Source organism: Falco rusticolus, chromosome 7 (genome assembly GCF_015220075.1).
Source record: "Falco rusticolus isolate bFalRus1 chromosome 7, bFalRus1.pri, whole genome shotgun sequence".
Taxonomy (NCBI): Eukaryota; Metazoa; Chordata; class Aves; order Falconiformes; family Falconidae; genus Falco; species Falco rusticolus.
This window is the reverse complement of record NC_051193.1, coordinates 69,699,331-69,718,260: the sequence shown is the minus strand read 5'-3', so window position 1 is coordinate 69,718,260 and position 18,930 is coordinate 69,699,331. Positions and strand designations below refer to the sequence as shown.

General features: G+C 42.0%; 1 long non-coding RNA gene across 4 annotated transcripts; it reads left to right on the top strand.

The window, feature by feature from the left end:
- The first annotated feature begins 8,219 nt into the window (after nucleotides 1-8,219).
- On the top strand, nucleotides 8,220-18,626 carry LOC119151866. 4 transcript variants are annotated; one of them, XR_005105586.1, is made up of 4 exons: nucleotides 8,220-8,521; nucleotides 10,947-14,063; nucleotides 14,698-16,863; nucleotides 17,985-18,626. It is a non-coding gene; the product is annotated as an uncharacterized LOC119151866 (long non-coding RNA). The 4 variants fall into 4 exon arrangements; XR_005105584.1 differs by lacking the exon at nucleotides 17,985-18,626 and having other exon boundaries at nucleotides 10,947-11,013; nucleotides 13,965-14,063; nucleotides 14,698-17,150; XR_005105585.1 differs by lacking the exon at nucleotides 17,985-18,626 and having other exon boundaries at nucleotides 10,947-11,013; nucleotides 12,712-14,063; nucleotides 14,698-17,150.
- The last annotated feature ends 304 nt before the right edge of the window (nucleotides 18,627-18,930 follow it).

The window sequence follows — 18,930 nt, the reverse complement described above, 5'->3', positions numbered from 1 at the left end:
ACACCGGCTGGTACCTAACCACAGTGCATGGACACCCACGCACGCCGTGCCCACACGGTATTCCCAGCGGGATCCTTGGAGTCATCACTGGCTAAAGTAACCTCTTCCTGAGCCAACCGCTGTACCACGGCTGACGGCACAGACAGCTTATGACCTGCACGGGCTGCGGTGGCTGTAACAGCTATGTAATCTGAAATGATCTAGCTCTAGCTTTAACTTAATTTTTAGTCCATTTTAATCCATTACCCTTGCACTAAGGCTTTCGTTTTGTGGTGGTTTAGAGGGGAAGCTGCTGACATCTGACTCACCGTTCCCTGCAGCGTGTAGGTGTTTCTTAGAGCTACATCAAACAGCGCCGCATCCTGATGCTGCTCACCATGCCAGCTGCCTCTGAATCACAGCCCCGGCACCAGAGCCCTGCCTGGAGCCAGAGCATCACGGCTGCTCGTACAGAAGAGCAAAAGAGGTACCCAGTACCTAAATGCACCTACTGTATGTCTCCTACTTTGTAATATTTTTGCTTTGGTTTTGCACATTGGGAGGTGGGGGGGGGAAGATGGAATTTAATTTTGGTAGAACTGGGGTCATTGCAGTAGAGTTGGGTGAAAATGAAAATGGCCCCAAAGATTTGGTTCCCTGGCTGCAAAACCGAATAGTAGAAGGATTAAATAAATGAAAGGCAAATGAAGCTTGCCCTGCCCATCGCTAGAAGTTAAAAGCATTACAATAAGTAACATGGTTGTCATGGTGACCGAGTGTTTGTTTATGGTAAGATACATCAGGCCAAGCTGAAATGCTTCTAATTTAAAGCTCAGATGACAGGGAACTGAGTAATATAAGCAAGAGCAGAAATATATTTTTGGTAGTAATTTGCAAGTAATTATTTTTTCCTATGAAAATTCCCATCACTGCTCAGTGTTTTTTCTGCCCCCTTCTCATCTCCATTCAGTTCCAAGTATGTTTGTCTTCTGCCAGCGCAAGGAGCCAGCAAGACAGGTTTAAAGGAAGATGGAAATAGGCACTACTCATAGGCGGACTCCTGGTAGTAAACAGACATAGGCCCTCTTACAGCAATGTTTTAAACAGAAGAATAATCCTTAATCTGAACGCTGCACTGCACATTCTGTGGTCCTGGCACCTGCAAATACACAAGCACTTAGCTGAATGAGCTGCAGCATAGCATTAATTTAGAAATTTTTTTCTCCTCAAATTGTCAGATGACTCAATTGTCTGGGCTCCATAGACTAAAATGCAGTTTTCTTTGCCTAAAAATAGCAGTCATTAAAAAAAAAAGTTAATGGAATATTCAATTAGCCTCTATTTAAATCAAGGGGGAAATCCTGTTAAGGGAGGAAGTGTCTGGTAGACTAGAAGATAGTTTGCCCCATGATTACAAATTAGTTGCATGTAAATTACTCTTGTTAAGCTGTAATAGACCCTAGTTCTGTGAGGAGCTTTGCGAAACCATTGGGGCGAAGCTGCCCACTTGAATCTGATAGCAAATTTCCCAGCAACTTCAGCACCTCTGGGCTCCGTCGAAGGCTAATGACCAGCAGCATCCTCACCTACAGCTGTGCAGCTCCAGGCAGGATTTCATGTCCGTGGCAAACTAGCCAGTGGACTTCCAGAGGAGGTTTTCCTGACATCTGGGGCACAGAGCTCCGTTATTTAGGTGTTGGAAGCAGGGGATTTGCAGAAAGCCTAAAGATCGTAGACATCACCTTGTTTCTCGTCTCTGTTTAAGGGCAATGAATGTGATAAATAGAGATGAGTAACTGTGTTCTTTGTGTGCAATGACTGCTAGTTTACAGGAGCTTTTTGGTGGTAGCAGTAGGGAAATCAAATTTATTTTGCATTTAATTATCTTTTTAGAAATGTACCACTTCATGCTTTATGATTTTAAAGGAACTGGTAAAAAAGCTAATAACGATCATTAAGATTAACAGTCAGAGGTAAATCTCATTGAAATCAGTAGTAAGATGTATGAGCTTTAACAGGCATGAGATAAGACTTTAATGGTACATGACATGAGCCACGAGCTAAGTGCCTTTCAAAGGTGTCACTTCAGAATAAGAGAGGATAAATGTTTAAAGCTCTCTTTTTGTAAGAGAGGAGAAGATGTGGGTTTAGGTTAAAGATGAAAAACCCATCAGATGACTTTGCTAAATAATTTAATTTGCTGCATTATCAGATTTGCAGATTCCTATATAGATTGCCAGAATAGTAATTGTTTTCATGGCATTATTAGTAACCACAGCTACTTACAAAATGCATAAAATGAAACTAAATACGAAGGATATGGGTAGTCATTTAATCCACTGTGCTAAGAAGCAGTAAGAATGAAGTTGTCCAAAATGCCTGAATGCAGAAGTATCAATATTTTATAGAGAGTTTTCTCCCTATTTTTAAGAGTAATAAAATCCACCACTTTCCTGGGTCCTCTTTAGATACCTTTTTAGCGATACATTGGTTTTCCAAAAGGAGTGCTGGGTGAAACATTTACCATGCAAGAAGTTTTGGGATGAAATTTCCATCTCCCCACCTCATACCAGTTCTGCAAAATAGTCCCAATTTCATGTTTAATAAATTTTCACGAAAACAATCCTTAGGCATGGTTGAAGCTGAAGAGTGCGTTTTGTTTGGCCTAAACAGATACGTGAGATCAGTGTAGCTCAAATTATTTCAATAGTTCTGTATTTCTTACAACCTGAAGCATGGGCCTCTTAGAACAGTTGTAAGTTCCTCGAGGTCTTCATTTTGCAAAGTGCAACATCTTTGAACTGCAAAACTGTGAAGTGCTACGCAGTTAGATTAAAGCTAAAATTTATCCCAATAGAAATACTTGGCTGGTGCAGGCTTGCTTCCAGTGACAGCTGCAACTCTTCATTGAGCCCTTGGGAAGTGACCAAGGAGACCTGTGTGAGCATTTGTATCTGGAAAACTTCTGTGATGGCTTCCTTGGGAGGTGACACAGAAGTCAACAGACCTGAGACCTAATACTAGTTCTGCTGCTGGCTACCTGTAGCACAGGCAGCACAGAGACAGGTAAACATGGCACCCAGCACAGACCTTTGCTTTCTTCCATTGGCCTTACTCTTGAAGCAGAAGAAATACTTGCAGTAATGAAAAGTTTGTTCTTTCATCTTGGTCCTAATAGTTCTGAACGACACCGTGGGCTTTATCATGAGGATATATGGTGCCCTAGGAGGTGAACTGACCTCCCCTCACTCATCGCTCACAGTCAATAAAACCTCCTGTTGCACTGGGCAGGAGGTGAATGCACATTTTTGGGACCACTAAGGTTCATTTTTTCCATCCTTTATACATTCCCCCTCCTCTTCATCACTGTAGTATGAGAATATTTTCCACCTCCCGGTCAGGTGCCAGTGGTTGTGTTGTGGAGAAAAATGGTCACATAAACATAATTTTCTTTAAAGTTGCTATTTTGTTCTCACCGTTTAATTTCATTATATAGTTCAGACCTGAAACACTAGCCTGCGAGTTGCCACTGGAATGTGTTGAAAGGGTATCTGATTTCTGGTTTACCCACCTGCTTTGTAACTGTTCAACAGAAACAGAAAATGAAGGATACAGATTTTCAGCACGATAGCAGAGAAAGCTAAAACACCAGCTGTGCTGAGGCTTCTTTGCTTATGTGAGGTCAGATGTGTCCCTGCCCGTCGGCATGGGCTGGGGACTGGAGCAGCTGCACGTCACCAGCGCAGCCACCAGCCCCGCGGTGACTTACCCTGCCCGGCCGGCACTAACGCCTTGGGATGGAAGGGTCACAGGCGAAATAGGAGACCATTTTTTTCCTAATCCAGGGTAAATTACCTATCCAATAACATATGGGTGCAACCTTCAAGGCATCGTGGTTGAACTGCGAAGGTTAGGTTGTTCGGGATGCAGAAATTACAAAAGGGATGACGTGCAATTCATTTACATAAGTGGTGGTTTTCCAAGAGGAATGAATACAGCACCTCTGCTGGAGCCCAGCTCGAGTCCTGGACACTTGTGAAAATCAGGCTTTTTATGCCTAAAGACCAACCACACATCAAAACCTGGCATAGTAAGCACAAATGCTGCTTTGTAGAGAAATAAAAAAATAGGCTGCAATTTCAACAACTCATGATTGAGATTTTTTTCTTTTGGTGGAATACCTGTCTTCAGTCATTTGTGGTGGTGGTTTTCTGCCTCGGACCTAAACTAAGGGTGATTGCATTTAAGCCTGACTAGATGTCTTCTGGCTACTCTCTAGGAACACAAATAAGACCCCTAGAAAGCTTAGCATGTATACAAAACACAGTTCTAAACACTAGAAAGGCTCCTACTACGCTAGAGAGCCTTTGCTCAAACACTGTGGTTTGTTTTTTTTTTTTTCTTGACAAGTTTTTGCTGTGTTAAGCAAAATCCCTTAGCCTTTTTATTCTGAGAAATCCTGGTCCAGAAAGGCATAGGATTTCTCAGCAATTTCAGAATATTTGAGATCTTTGATACCTTTAACGTATTCTTTTGGCAGTGGTTACCTCTTAGGTGTTTTTTCTTATTTATTGGTATATTTAGACAGTTTGGAACAATCCTTTCATAATGCTAAAGGTTAGAGCACAGGGAGTTTCATAATCCTGCGTGGTGTTTGTCTGCACCTCGGCAGTCCCAGACCATCTGGCAGCACTGCTTTTCCTTGGGTATGGATCAGAACAATCATAGTGACAATGAATAATTATCTTCTGTGATAAACCAGGAGGTAGATGACTCAAAAGAACTAATAATGCATAGAAAACATGCCTTTGGCTTCCAGTTCACTGCTTGAAATGCACTTTGAGCCATACTGGACCAGAAATCAGGCCTGACTGACCCTTGGGGTACCATATGGAATAAGCTCAGTCATATTATTTTGGCTCTTGTGGCACTTTCTAAGAAAGTGTGGAAGAATAAGAAAAGGGCCAACAACCTCAGGACCGATTCAAAATCAAGGTAGATAAAACAATCTGAAGAAGGGTTATGTGTACCTGTCTCTGGCCATCATTTGCTCTCCTGTTCTTTAATGGGATGTGTTTATGTGCTGGGGTGTGGGGTGATAGGCAGGTCACCATCAGACCAAGATATACCATGATCTGCCCCCACCCTGCAAATGATGACATTTTACTGTGTAAGAATAGGTTTGGGTGCGTTTATTAGTTATCTTAGCAGAAAGGTGGTGAAAATAGTAGGACATGGAGAGCAGACTCTCTGTTACAGGGAGTTAAAGCTGCCCTGAGCCTCCACTTTGCCTGGGAGATGGGCAAGCTGGGAAACAGGCCTGATGTGGGTACCCAAAAATGCCTGTGCCCCGAGCTCTCCGCACTGCCGAGAGCTGCAGCAGGAGCAGAGGTGTGAGTACAGCCGGTGGGCGCTGTGCTGCTGCCGCCAGGGAAAAGCACTTGGGCTGGGCAAACACCTGCCTTGGTGGGAAGGGTTGCCTGATGTTGTACTTAAAGAGAGCAATGGACAACTACTCATTCCTGATCTCCTTAATCTATTTTTTTTCCCTTTCTTTCCTCTCTTTAAGATAACATTGTTAAGCCAATTGATTTACCTGCCTAAGAGAAAGTCAAGGCAGAAAACTGAGTTTTGTTTTCCCTGGGTTTCTGAGCAGATGTCCCAGCTGGCATTTTATTAGAGACCCTGTAAAATTTGAACCCGACCGTTGTTGCTGTCAGTCAGCGGTTGGCAGAAAGACTGCGATACTGACATTAAACATGCAGCTCCGTTGCAGCACTAGGATGCATCAAGGGCTGCTCCTGCTGCTCATGGGAAGATGTTCCGTGTTTCAGTGTCTCTCATGGCACACATGGGAGCCAGGCACCCAGGCTGAGACTGTATCTGCTGAGGACCATCAGCAAAGTTGCTGAAACACAAGTGTGATAGCAGGGGCACTGGGAAATCAGTTCTTGCAACTGGTTATGAAAATAATAACCATTTGTACACTTCATAGATGAGCTTTCATCCGTGTCTCTCAAACGGTTTTATAAATACTGATGAATTAAGTTTAAATACACCCTTGTGAGATACTTTACTCCCAATTTTCTCCCATAATTAATGTATAAGTAAATGCATAGGGAGCTGAAGTGATCTGGTCATAGGAGTGCTGTAGGTTTATGTGGTGTAATATAAAAATAAGACCTAATCGTCCCAGCTGTCTGCACCACAGCCATTAGATCCTTGGGCTTCCAAGGGCATCAGTTAATACGCTCAGGGCTTATCAGATTGTTCAGCTGCCCTTGTCATAAAGGATGGAAAGAAACAAGGGGAATTATTAGAATTTCTGCGCAATGATTACAGATTACGTTCCCATTGATTAACCAATGGCTAGCCAGGTGCATTTGTTTTCCTGGTTACTTAAAGAGATGTTTCCTCATGCACAATGAACTCTCTCTGCTATTAAAAATACAGGCAGTGATACCACTCGGAAATGGTTTAAAAAACTATGCAAATGTTACAGACAATTATCATACATAATGACCAGAAATAACAACAGGGAGTATGGAAAGAAAAGACTCATACTGAACTCCTTCCTTCTAAAATTCTCACCGGATCCAATGGATTTCAGGTTTTGAATAGCTACAGAAAAGATGTTATTGTAGGATGTCTTTTTTTTTTTTGATCTAGCAAACAGGACAAATTCTTATTCTTTGAAAAAATTAACTCTGAATAAACCCCAAATCAGCTGTCTTCCTGTAATCAAACTGTCTTTTCTCTTTAATGCTTGCTGTGTGTGTAAGAAAACCATTATATCTTCTGGTTCTGATTTTTGGTTCAAAGCTCTGGTTCACTTACAGGTGCTTTCACCATCCTTTTGAATCGTTTTGCAGAGGAGGCTTTGAAACAAGCTAAAATCCAGTTGGAGCAAATAACTGGCTTTGGTCATAGGAAAAAATGCTGCTTTTTCACCTTTTTTTTAAAAAAATAATTTGAACTTCAAAAGCTCTTTTTCATATAAAAGCAATTTTTAAAAATTGGTAATTTTACAGAGAGAGAAAAGTGCTTTGTCTGTGGTTTGCTTTGTTTCCTTGACTGTTGTGGAAGGTTTTGTACTTTCTCACCTTCCCTGCTGCAGTGCAGGGCTGCTGTGTCTCCAGAACAGCCCTTTGGAAGACAGGTCTGATTCTCCATGCCCTTTGTCTAGCCTTAACTCTCCTGCCTTTTCCCTGATTTCAGGAGAGCATTCCTGATTTACATCGCTGGGGAAAGCGGAGTGGCTGGAAGTGACAGCGGGGGGTTAGAGGTACGGCGGGCAGCTCAGAAGCCCTTAATAAGAGCTCTGCATCTCGCTGACAGCCTTCCCTTTCCAGTTGATTCTGGGCTTCAGTCCTGGTCACGTAGAGCCTATCTTTGACGTGCAGGTAATTAACAACAGCAACCACCGACTCCCGATTGAGAGGGACGAGGGCCAGCCTTCTGCACAAGCAGCTCTGGTTACAGTACAGCGGGGGAAATTCTGATGTGCATGGTTTGTAGTGCACTGGCTTTCTCTCTTCTTCCTTCTAAAAAGGCAAGGATGATGTTAATGATTTTTTTCTTAATTTTATTTTTCTTCAGTTCCACTTTCAAAATATTGGCTGTTCCTACACCATCAAAAGTTTTATCAAACCTATAGCCGGGCATAAGTCTGCTTCTAGAAATGTGAAATGTCTTTTAAGGGAGACCGTCAAAAACATATATAGGGCTATTTTAAAATATAAATTAATTTTTAACTTATTAATAAATTAATATTAATTAATTTAAAATATAATTTAAAAATATATATTAAAAATTAATGTCAAAAGCACAAATTATCGGGCTTTTGAAATGTTTGTCTCCCATTTTAACCCTTTTTACTTATACACCTGATGCTTTATACAAGGCAGTCAGTACTTTTGTTCCAGTTTCTTTATAACTTGGCAGAGTGGCCACAGAGAGAGCCGTCAGTCAGCTGGGATGGTGGCACATATGGCAGATTTGTACATGTTTTTGAAACTGAGACCCATGGCAGATTTTTCATATATTAATCTTTTTCCATCCTTTAGCCACTCACGGCACTGAATACTTTCCTTGACTCTCTTTTCTTCAGCTGAGCACGCCACTGCCATGGTACAAGGCTTACAAGATAAGCTCTTAGCTTGCTGCGTTAAGGGATGTATTAGTAAGCAGGATTTACTCAATAAGATATATACCCTCACGATGTGTTTACCTGAAGAGAAAGGTTGGCCTGGCCTCATGTCATTCTTCTTTGAATATCCCCAGCGCAGATTCCTCAGTTACCACGTCTCCATATTTCCATGCTGAAATATTCTCCTGCAGCCAGTCGTGTTGCTTAGTGGAAAAGCTGTCACACGGGGAGAAACCAGGAGATGGGCAGTGAAGGACTTCAACCGTTCAATGTCAGCACGCCTTCAGCATTTCTGCGAGCTGAGCCGGTTGGGAACGAAGCAGCAGCCGTGGGAATTGTTTGCGCCATCAGTGAGAAGCACTGCGGCACTGCCTGACCGTGCTCCTGTGGCTGGTAAGTCAGCCTCGACACAGACCACGTCCCAACGTGGGGGACAGGTTTCCCAGATATATGCCAAGGGGTTCCAGTTATTCCAGGGAAGACTTATTTAACCATATATTAATAAAACACCTTCAGCACTGGCAGGGATAAATACTGCCCAGCACTGCTCGTGGGGTATTCAGGCTTTACGTGATACTATGCATAAGCTGATGATGTTTTCTAATTAGTACGCTTCATACATGCAATCAGAAATGTAGTGTGAACCTGAAACAGAAACTGATTGAAAAATCCTTCCTGTGGCTGGAGCTTGGTGGGCACTACTCTCCAGCTGGCCAGCCTAGGCTTGGTTTTGTGGCTTCACGCTTTCCTCCTGGCTGCGTAGGACGGGCTCACAGCCTTGCACCCCTTGTCTTACAATTTTCCTGTGAGGGAAAGGACCTGGAGCACTAACAATGTCCTTGAGTTAACCTGCTTTCTCCATCTTTCTCTTTTCTTTCTCTCTCTTTTTCTTTCTTTCTCTCTCTTTTCTCTCTCTCTTTTCTCTCTCTCTTTTCTCTCTCTCTTTTCTCTCTCTCTTTTCTCTCTCTCTTTTCTCTCTCTCTTTTCTCTCTCTCTTTTCTCTCTCTCTTTTCTCTCTCTCTTTTCTCTCTCTTCTCTCTCTCTCTTTTCTCTCTCTCTTCTCTCTCTCCTCTCTCTCCTCTCTCTCTCCTCTCTCTCTCCTCTCTCTCTCCTCTTTCTCTCCTCTCTCTCTTCTCTCTCTTCTCTCTCTCTCCTCTCTCTCTCCTCTCTCTCTCCTCTCTCTCTCCTCTCTCTCTCCTCTCTCTCTCCTCTCTCTCCTCTCTCTCTCCTCTCTCTCTCTTCTCTCTCTCTCTTCTCTCTCTCTTCTCTCTCTCTTCTCTCTCTCCTCTCTCTCTTCTCTCTCTCTCTCTTCTCTCTCTCTCCTCTCTCTCTCTCCTCTCTCTCTCCTCTCTCTCTCTTCTCTCTCTCTCTTCTCTCTCTCTCCTCTCTCTCTCTTTTCTCTCTCTTCTCTCTCTCTCTTCTCTCTCTCTCTCTTCTCTCTCTCTCTCTTCTCTCTCTCTCTCTTTTCTCTCTCTCTCTTTTCTCTTCTTTTCCTGGGTGTATTTTATTAAAGATTTAAGGTTGTTAGATGGGCCTGGGGAGCTGCATTATGGGGTGTGGGAGCGAGGGGGAATGGCTAATCCCCGGATGGTTCGGTGCCTCCTGCTGTGCATCAGGTTTCTGGAGCTCATATGTTCTCTTCTGGCCTTTCTATTGTCCCAGTATCTTTTTAATTGACACAGAAAGGTTTTCATGTGTTTGTCACAGAAAGCTGGTTTTGAAAGTAGACTGTTCAAACGGGTTTTAAGAGTCTGTAAGGGAGAAAACAAACAGAAAAGGGAATGTGAATGGTGAAATGCAAATCTAAGGCAAATTTAGATAGAGGCACAAGCTCTTCTGAGATGCCATGATACCGGGGATGCCTGTGTTAAAATAAAGTGCCTGGGATAATAAAGAAAATGGCAGTTTCTCAATCCATTGTAGGAGCAGCACTACCAAGGAAGTGAAGTAATTGAAATGAGATACTATTAGCCAGAAGGGGAAAGCATAAATCACTAGCTGGAGGAAGATGAAATGACAAATGGATGGGAGTGCTGGGGAATAGGCACTAGTACAGCTAAAATGACATCATCAACAACAACAAAAAAAAAGATAAAATCTATAGCTGTTCTGCAGAGCCAAGTTTTGTGGGTGGAGAGAAAGAAGATATCCTGATTTACTTATTTTAAATAATTTGGACAGTTGGCTTCTGACTGCACACTTGCTACTTTTGTTTTGCTAATGGTTACTCGCAGTTGTAGACGAATCATGGAGAATGTATTTGGGAAGCCTGTTCTGATGTCAGTGGAGTTTATTGGATTTGATAGGCAATATCCTATATTGTGCAGGTATACCTGTGCAACCATCAGTATTTTCTATGCATGTAGTAATTTCAATCTGTTGAAGACAGTACTTGTTTTGTAGTAGGTTCCATTGTGTGTACTCCAGACTTAAATCTACTCTTCCAGCTGGGACTCTTTTTCATGGAAACCGGACTCCAGACTTCTTGGCTGCTCTTAATTTGAAATTATTTCAGTTTAGATTGCAAAATACCTTTTATGATAACGAAACATGAAGTAACAGAAGGCAAACTTATCCTCGAAGGTAATTCTTACCTACAGACTGAAGTATCTGAATGTAAATCTGACATGCTGTAGTTGTTTTCCTCCAAAAAAAACCAAATCCCAAACCCAACAATATCCATACATTTAAAGAGCATTATTTAGATACAGAAAGGTTGACCTGACACAGCACTTTCTACTGGAAGTTTTTTTCTCTGACATGTTTTAAACACAACGTCACATAAAAGTAAATAGTTAACCTTTTGTCTCATTCGCAGGAGCCTACATAAAGCATTCAGCATACACTTCAAAATGCTCCAGGGTGCGGATGCTCCTGGTGCTCTGGTGGGTATCCCATTTAATTCACTGCCAGTAATCTTACTGGGGAAACCAGCTCATCTACATTTTGGACCTCTAGCTTCTGTGGGAACTATTCAATCTGTCTTTCTGTTTCTGTATGTGACATTTTCTGCCCTCTCCTTCATTCCAAATAGGTTTTCTCTTTAACCTTGTGGTACCAAAACAATTCATTGTATTTGAAGGTAATGGCATCTGGTAATTGGTGATGTGCCAAGCAGTAAAGGGCACCTCCAGTAATTTACTTGAATGCTGCCTGTATGAAAGCTGAAATAATTTGATTCTTCAGCGAAGGGCTATAAGCATACTAATGGTGTCTTCCAAGCCATTTGTGTAAAGAGGCTGATAGCAGGCAGTCTTGGCTCTGCACCTTCCCTTTCACTGCATTAGTTCAAATTGTTGATTAACAGCTATTGATAAGGAGGATGAGTAGTAAAGGTTTAAAAGGGTTGGGAAGGATTTTTCACAGCTGTTTTTGTTGGCTAGGTTATATCGTAACATTACTGTAACTCTACATTTCAATATTTATATTAAAATAGTCAGGGGCTTTTAGGTTTAGAAGTGATTTTCTGTCTATATATTTGAAAGTTCAAAATGTTTCACATGATGAAATTGTAGTTTTCTGGCCAATCCTAAGTATTATTTGCACGCACACACGGCAGAGGAAGAGAATGAAGTATAAATAGACATTTGTGGGGGGATGTGAGCGGATACAAAAGGGAGCACGCACAAGCATCGCTGTGGATTAAACGGCAGTGCAAGCCATGGGGCTGTGTGGGGGCTGAGAGACATGAAAACACATATGGTGCTCGAAGAAAATTATTAAAATATATATTTGACCATATGACTTTACATGAATTGTCTAGTGTGTCTTAAGTTTCTCCTTCTTCAAAATGGAAGCGATGAATTCACTCTGTGGAGCATGTTGAGGTCTTTAAATATTTGTTCCAGGTAAGGGGAGGGGGAGGGGGGGGGGAAGCAGAACAGGGAGTCTCTCTAGCTGCTATTATTTCCTTCTGTTGATATAAAAATGTAAAGATTCCTTATGACCAAGTCTATAATTTTTAAGTTAGTCTTGTTCACCTTAATAGGCATTCTTACTTAATTATTCTTAAAACATGAACTAAGTATATGCGTTTTGTAAAGCTACAGGTGAGATTTATTTGCCTAAACAGAAGAAAAAAGGAGTAAAGGGGAGAGGCACAGGTATGTGAAGTGATTATTGCATAATAGTTTGGCTGAGAACCCCCACCAGAAACAGAAGAACTTTCTAGACATGTTTTGATATGTAGTCCTGTTTTGGGGTTTTTTTTTTCCCCTCATTCAAAACAATCCTTACTCATTTGCATGTCATTATACGATGCTGACAGGCTCCTTGGTGACAGGAATTGCATAAGCCCGCAGGTTCAGCAGTAGTTCAGCTACACAGGTAGATGTTTGTTCATTCTTAATAGCATTAGTTTGGGTGACATTTGGCTTCCAGTGCACATTCTTCATGCTCAATTATGCTGGAATAGATAAAGAATTGGAAGACAGTCACATCTGTGTCCCTGAATGAAGAGTCATTGTGTCATGCTTATAGAGAATGAAGTGTCATTCAAGTGAATTAATTATAACAATCTGTTTTCCAATTCAATCTGGCAATTATTCCCTTTTCACAACAGTCAGCTTTGGTTCTCTTTACAGATTTTATACTGGCTTTGCCACAGACCCATGACCATGTCACCAACTCATTGCCCCTTGGAGGGTATAGGAAGAAGCTGTGCAGCTGTGGAGGTGACAGCGGCGCTGAGCCTCGGTGGGGGGTCTCCGTTCCCTGCCTGAGAGCATCAGGGCGAGTCTGTCTCCGACATGGGTCGAATCTGGATATGCATAATGAAGGAGGCACTCCAAATTACTCTGGTTCTCAGTCTTTCCAGTTCTGAAATCTTAATCTGTCTCTCTCATGCATAAGATCTGCTTTATGGAAGTGGTGGTTAATGTAATTGTTTTTCAGAAAGCATTTTGACCCATTTCTGTTGGAGTCTATAGGGTAAAAAAAGTTGAATGTGGCTCACGTCTGTCAGTGTGGATGTATGGAAATAGCAACATCATTTCTTGTTAGACTGATGTTCCTTTTTAAACTCGTAAAAGCGTCTTGTAATGTTTGTTGCTGTAACAGTTGTCTTCAAACTGCAGCTGAGTTTCACACATGGTGCTGCGGTGCTTTTATCCTCAGCTCCCTTAGAATTACATATGTCTGTGCCAATACTTTTTTTTGGCCTCCACATCACGACTTTAGAACAACTCTGTCCCTTTGGACATTTGAAAGTTAATCTCAACTATATTTTTTCCTTCTATAAACCTAAATAATAGTAAAATATAACAATTATTAACATACTTTTCCATTTGTGGGATATCTCCAAATTAATTCCACAAATAACTAGTACTAAACTTTGAAGAGCTGAAGACAAATTCTGATCATGAATAAACAGGATCTGGATTTTCATCTCATTACAGTGAGTCTGAAACTGGCTCTTATATTTCCTTAATGTCCAGCATAGTTTAACTAAGGGTGGTCTTCAATCAAGTGCTGGATGGATGTGTGCCTACACGTGTACGTGTATGAAACTACGTTCTTTCTATCAAAAGAGATTTCACTGGATTTTTCCAGAGGAGTGAAAAACTGCAGGTTGAGGGAGGAATTTTTTTTAATTGAAACATGTTAGGTGTGTCATGGTTGTTGAGTGAGTGAATCCACCATGATAGTGCTGTCTCCAGAGCAACTTTGAAAGCTACTACCTAGAAAGTTGAGCAACCATGTCCTTCCACCTCTGCTTGTACAATATATTTAAAGAATGGCAACTGCATGTAAATGGAAATAGTGGTAAACACTGGGGTTTTTAGCCCTTCAGTATACCAGTCATATTAATCAACTACTTCTTTCTCTCTCCTAATAGATGAATTATGAAAAGAAAGTGCTTTGAATACAAGGAGAGGTGTTGTCTTGCCGGCGTATGTCCCTTTGCTGTATGACGTCCAAGTATCTTTACGAAAAGGTAGGTCTTTGTGCCATCAAGAGCAATCTCAAAGCAAAGAAAGTCCTGGACTAGGTAGGTGCCTAGCACAGAGCAGACCTTCTCTGGTGTGTCTTGGGTTAATCAGCAAGCACTGCTAATTGCCAGCAATGGCAAAGATTCCGAGCCCTCCCTTCAGCCCTGTAAGAGAAGAAAAGATTTTTATAGGTGAAGGAACAGCATGAACTGCTGCAGAAGTGATTCCTTTAATGATTCATGGATCTAATTATTATTTTTATTAATGATGATACTGTGCTTAGAACCAGTAGTACAAATCTTAAACAAATGAAGGGCAAGCATTTTTTATAGCCTGGAATTACGCCGTCTAAGGGTTATTCATAACTAGAGAGCTGCATTACACAAATATGCATTATGATTGTTCTATCAGTAGGTTCTGCTGAATTTGTCTCATTTGTGGATTTGCTTATAAATCTTAATTAGCCACTGTGGAATTGAAAGCAAATAAGGCATTAAAAAAAAAAAAAGGTTTAGATAAAATCTGTTAAATTATGAGAATGAATTCTGTCACTTATGAAGAATAATAAGTTAATCGACCTTAGGTCTTACCACAGCCATAGTACAAGAGCACTTTTTCATCCTGATTTTCAATGTTCAGGGCAAGCTGGCTTTGTATTTGCATGGAAGCAAGGACCTAAGAATACAGATTCTTCTGGAAATGCCATCAATATATATGGAAAAGAAGCTGTGGGTTTGGCAATGTCCTCTACATCCTCTGAAGTTAGACGGGCAAGTGTCTTCAGAAATCATTTGCTTACGTAAAATGCAAACTGACTTTGCCACTTTCAGCAGGAACGGGTTACGTGCACCAACAAGTAAAGATACAGTAACTGGTTCCTTTAAAAATTTTGGAGTGTTGATGAGAAAAATCCCATCATCAATGAAGACACCAGCAAAGTGACTGAAGGAATGTTTGTCCTCAGCAGAACAGGAAACCTTTTGCTACATTCAGGACGCCCATCTAGATACCAGCAAGTACCCGGCCCCTCGCATCCAGGGGAAACACCAGCTGAAGAGCCCAAGGGGAACCAGCAGCCACCAGTACTGCCGGACAGATGGAAACTCAGAATGAGTGGGAGGCTGGAAGACCCCCGGTGCTCTTGGGTTCTGAAATGCCTCAGGCCTCCTGGATGTTAGCCTGTAATGTATTACAAAAAACACCCCACAGCTCCAAAATAATCTGTTTCTTCTACTATAAATAGTCATAGCTATAGATCACTCACTGCACATGCCAAGCCTTGTGTTCTTTGGTTTTTTTTCCCATCCTCAGTATTGAGTTACTGAATTTCAGCAGTTGCGGCTGCAGCTGTGATGCTGAGGGAGCAGCGGGAATGAAACTTTTCCGAGACACAGTGTGTTCTCCCCTCCACGTCGACCAGAGCAGACAGACTCCCACACTGGCTGTGCAGGAGAAAGGACAGCTTGAGCTCCCACAGCCGCCCTGGAAAAATCTCTTTTTGCATTCAGGATATGTGGTGAGGGTTCACCAACTCAAGGACCAGCAGAGCCTGTCCTGCTTATCTAATTTGCAGCCTTGTATGCAGAATATTTACTGGAAAAAATGGATTATCGCTTTTTTTGAAACCATCTTGCATCATTTTAGAGACTGCTGCCTAGGGAACTTAAGTGATGCTGAAACTCCTCTGTCACAAGGAAACTTGGGCTTTTCCATGTGTGACTGTCAAACTGCACCTTCTAAGCCACTTGGTCCTGCGATGCCTTTCTAGCTAGCCAGGTGGAGAAGCTGCCTCCTGTCACACACAGGTTCTCCATGTCTAAATGTATAAGGAAGTGATCAAAATTACTCCTCAGCTTTCTTTTTGGGTAATCAAATATATTGAATCCTTGTGACATCCAATATGGGTTTCTAGCCCCTGGATAACTTTTGTGAAATTTAGACGGTGCAGCAGAAAGCAATTCACATCTTTTAGAACTTGACACGCAGTTAAGATTTTGTCATACAAAAACAAGCAGCAGAGAGATGCTTTTCTCCTATTGCAGGCTCATCTGTGCTTCACTCCTAATAGATTAAAATCTCTGTTTGCTGGTGTATTGCCAAAATGTCAGAGCTGTTGAACATCCCATTTATTTAGCCTTAGTGTTGCTCGTAAGACTTGCTCTTGCTAGGAATTACCGTGCCACAGTTAGCGGTACTAACAACGGTTTGGATTATACCTCAGGTATTGATTTCTAGGAAAGCCAAGAGGAATGACATTATTCCACAGGCATGCCTCCTCTCGTCTTATTAAAGCAGACTTAGACTTCAGCCTTTTTTACCTGAAAGGTCAGTAATTTAGTAATGTCAGCTCATTGGCTCTTTTCTTATTAACTCGTTAACATAACAAAGGGTGGCTATACACAGAATGGTTATTATGGAATATATATTATGCCCATCTGTTAGAGTAGCATATTGAGAGCCTGGAGAGGATGATTCATAATTCTGAAGCAATTTCCTACGGACCACGTAGAGCATGGTGGCAGATGGAAAAAGACGAATGCGAGCAGATGGATCTGGGTGTGGTTCATGTCGCACGTACTGGTTTACACTGGGGCAGAGCACTGGAGTTGATTCCTCACCAGTGGGAACAGCCTGCGATGTGGCACTCGGAGCAACTGCCAGCCATTGCAAAAATCATCCAGCTGAGAAGGCAGGCGTGCGCATCCCAGCCCCAGCGCCGGCAGCGCAACCACGCAGAAGAGACCAAGGGCAGTGGTTTACTTCCCAAATAGTATGCCAGAGTGACAAACTGCCTAATGTGTTCAGGTATGACTGCTGATGGTAGCTAGGTTTATTTTGGAATGACGGATAGGGCTTCCCAGACGCCCACGGTTACGAGGCAAAAAAAGTCATTCTGCAGTGACAGCGAGGTGACAAGCACGTTGATGGCAGAATGTACGGCACCGTGTTGTCTACTGACATGGTTGTCTAGTACAGAAATGCCAGAATTTGCATGAAGGCAGCAGCTCTTGGTAATGCTAAAGGTTACAGTTAGATTCGCAACACAGTGTTTTCAAAGCAATGGAGTAATACTTGAGAGACTCAAAAAAAAAGCAGCCTAAGCAAATAGAACATTTAGCAACAGCACTGTTTTGGAAAAGCAAACCACACTGATTAAATACTATTGTCTATTTAAAATTTGGACTTGCCGTTACTGATATCACAAGTGCCACGCTTTGTGAGATAGGACATAGCCCAGATCTCACTGAAGTCATTAGGAATCTTTCCTTGCAGTCCAACAGGAGATAGCTTATGCCTTTTGTACACTGATACTGATTTTGGGAAGGAAGCTGCTCCTTGAAAAAGACATTCGCAAGATGGTGAGAACGAGAAATAAGTAACATGCCTTACTACAGTTATTATTAATCACTTCTCTAACCTGATTTCTGTTCAGTTCACAAACTGCACTGAGTCTGGCTTTGAGGGGGAATATTCCCAGTGTACCCTCTGCAGGGGCGTTCAGGCAAAATTCAGTTCTGGATGATGGTGTCCATTGCCACTAAACCGACTTAATTGAGTCTTTCCACTCAGAACTACATTTTTGTGCTTTCCTTGGAGCTGCAGGTGGCAGCCATCAGCATCCATCAAGCATATTTTAATAGTGGGGTTTGGCAGTACAAATATGTGAATGGTCATTTCGACAGCCTTCTGGAGGTTATTCGTTCACCATCATCTGCCTGCAAAGAGGCAGCTTGAGCAAAGAGAGAAATATGTTTGAAATATGCCAAAAAGATACCTGTGCCTAAAGGACGTCCATAGCAGCCTGTGTTGGGCTCCAAGGGTAGACTGTGATTTAAGAGGCATAAGTTTGGTATGGGGCTTGTACATTTTTGACAGCTCTCTCCCCACCATGCCCAGTAAGAACTCCCATGCTCTGCTTTCCTCAGTGCAGGTAGCAAGACCCAGCTTCTGCCAGGTCTGAAGCATCCGACAGGAGCTCAGCAGCCTCCGTTCCCATTAGCGCCATGTCGTCTGGGATCCTGCTCTTCAAAGGTTCTGGATAAGCTGTAATTAATGACTTAACGGGATTTCGAAGACCTTTCAGGATCTTGGCAAATGGACTTTTCAGCTGGCTCAGAACCACTCGAAATCAGCTTGTCATGAAAACCAGCATTCTAAAATAGGCTATATTTAATAACTTTGCACGCGGCTGACAATAGTATAAGGTTCAAGAGAAGCTCAGAGAGCAGGAGGCAATGCATGTTGGTTCTATAGTCACATTTGATACCTCCTTCCCTCTCCTTTCCCTTCAAGTGGATTTGAAAAGCTCCATTTCCCATTCTGTCCCTCCTCCCTTTGTGCCTACATTATAATCCCCATGGCCCCGAGCTGAAGAAATCAGCTGTCTAGCAGCCTTGTCTATTTTAGGAAATCTAATGATTTACCTATAAACAGAAAGGCACATGTCTCCGAGGTTCATCACAGTAAGCCTTGTGCTTCTAATAAAATATTGATTTCCTCTCATCCAATAATTTATGTCTTCAATTGGCTTGATCAGGCGCCCTGCTATTTTTTCACCCGATACAGCAATCACCAAGGGAGTTAAGGTCTTTTTAGAATAAGAATGTGCTGTTGTGGGTTTTTTTGAAAGCTGGTGTATTCATATGCAGCTTTGAACAGAGTGTTATTACAGATAGATGAATCCCTGCAAGGCAAGCACTGTTGCCATACCCAAGGGAAACACAATTTTATTTTTACACTCAGCTGAATTAATTTATTGAATTGGTGCACGTTGCAGTTAAAGGTCATTCTGTACACATAATTTCTAATAGCTGCAACTTTTTATGTGAATTCTCAAGCACCATAGATAGAAAAATGAAAGCTGGGTTCAGG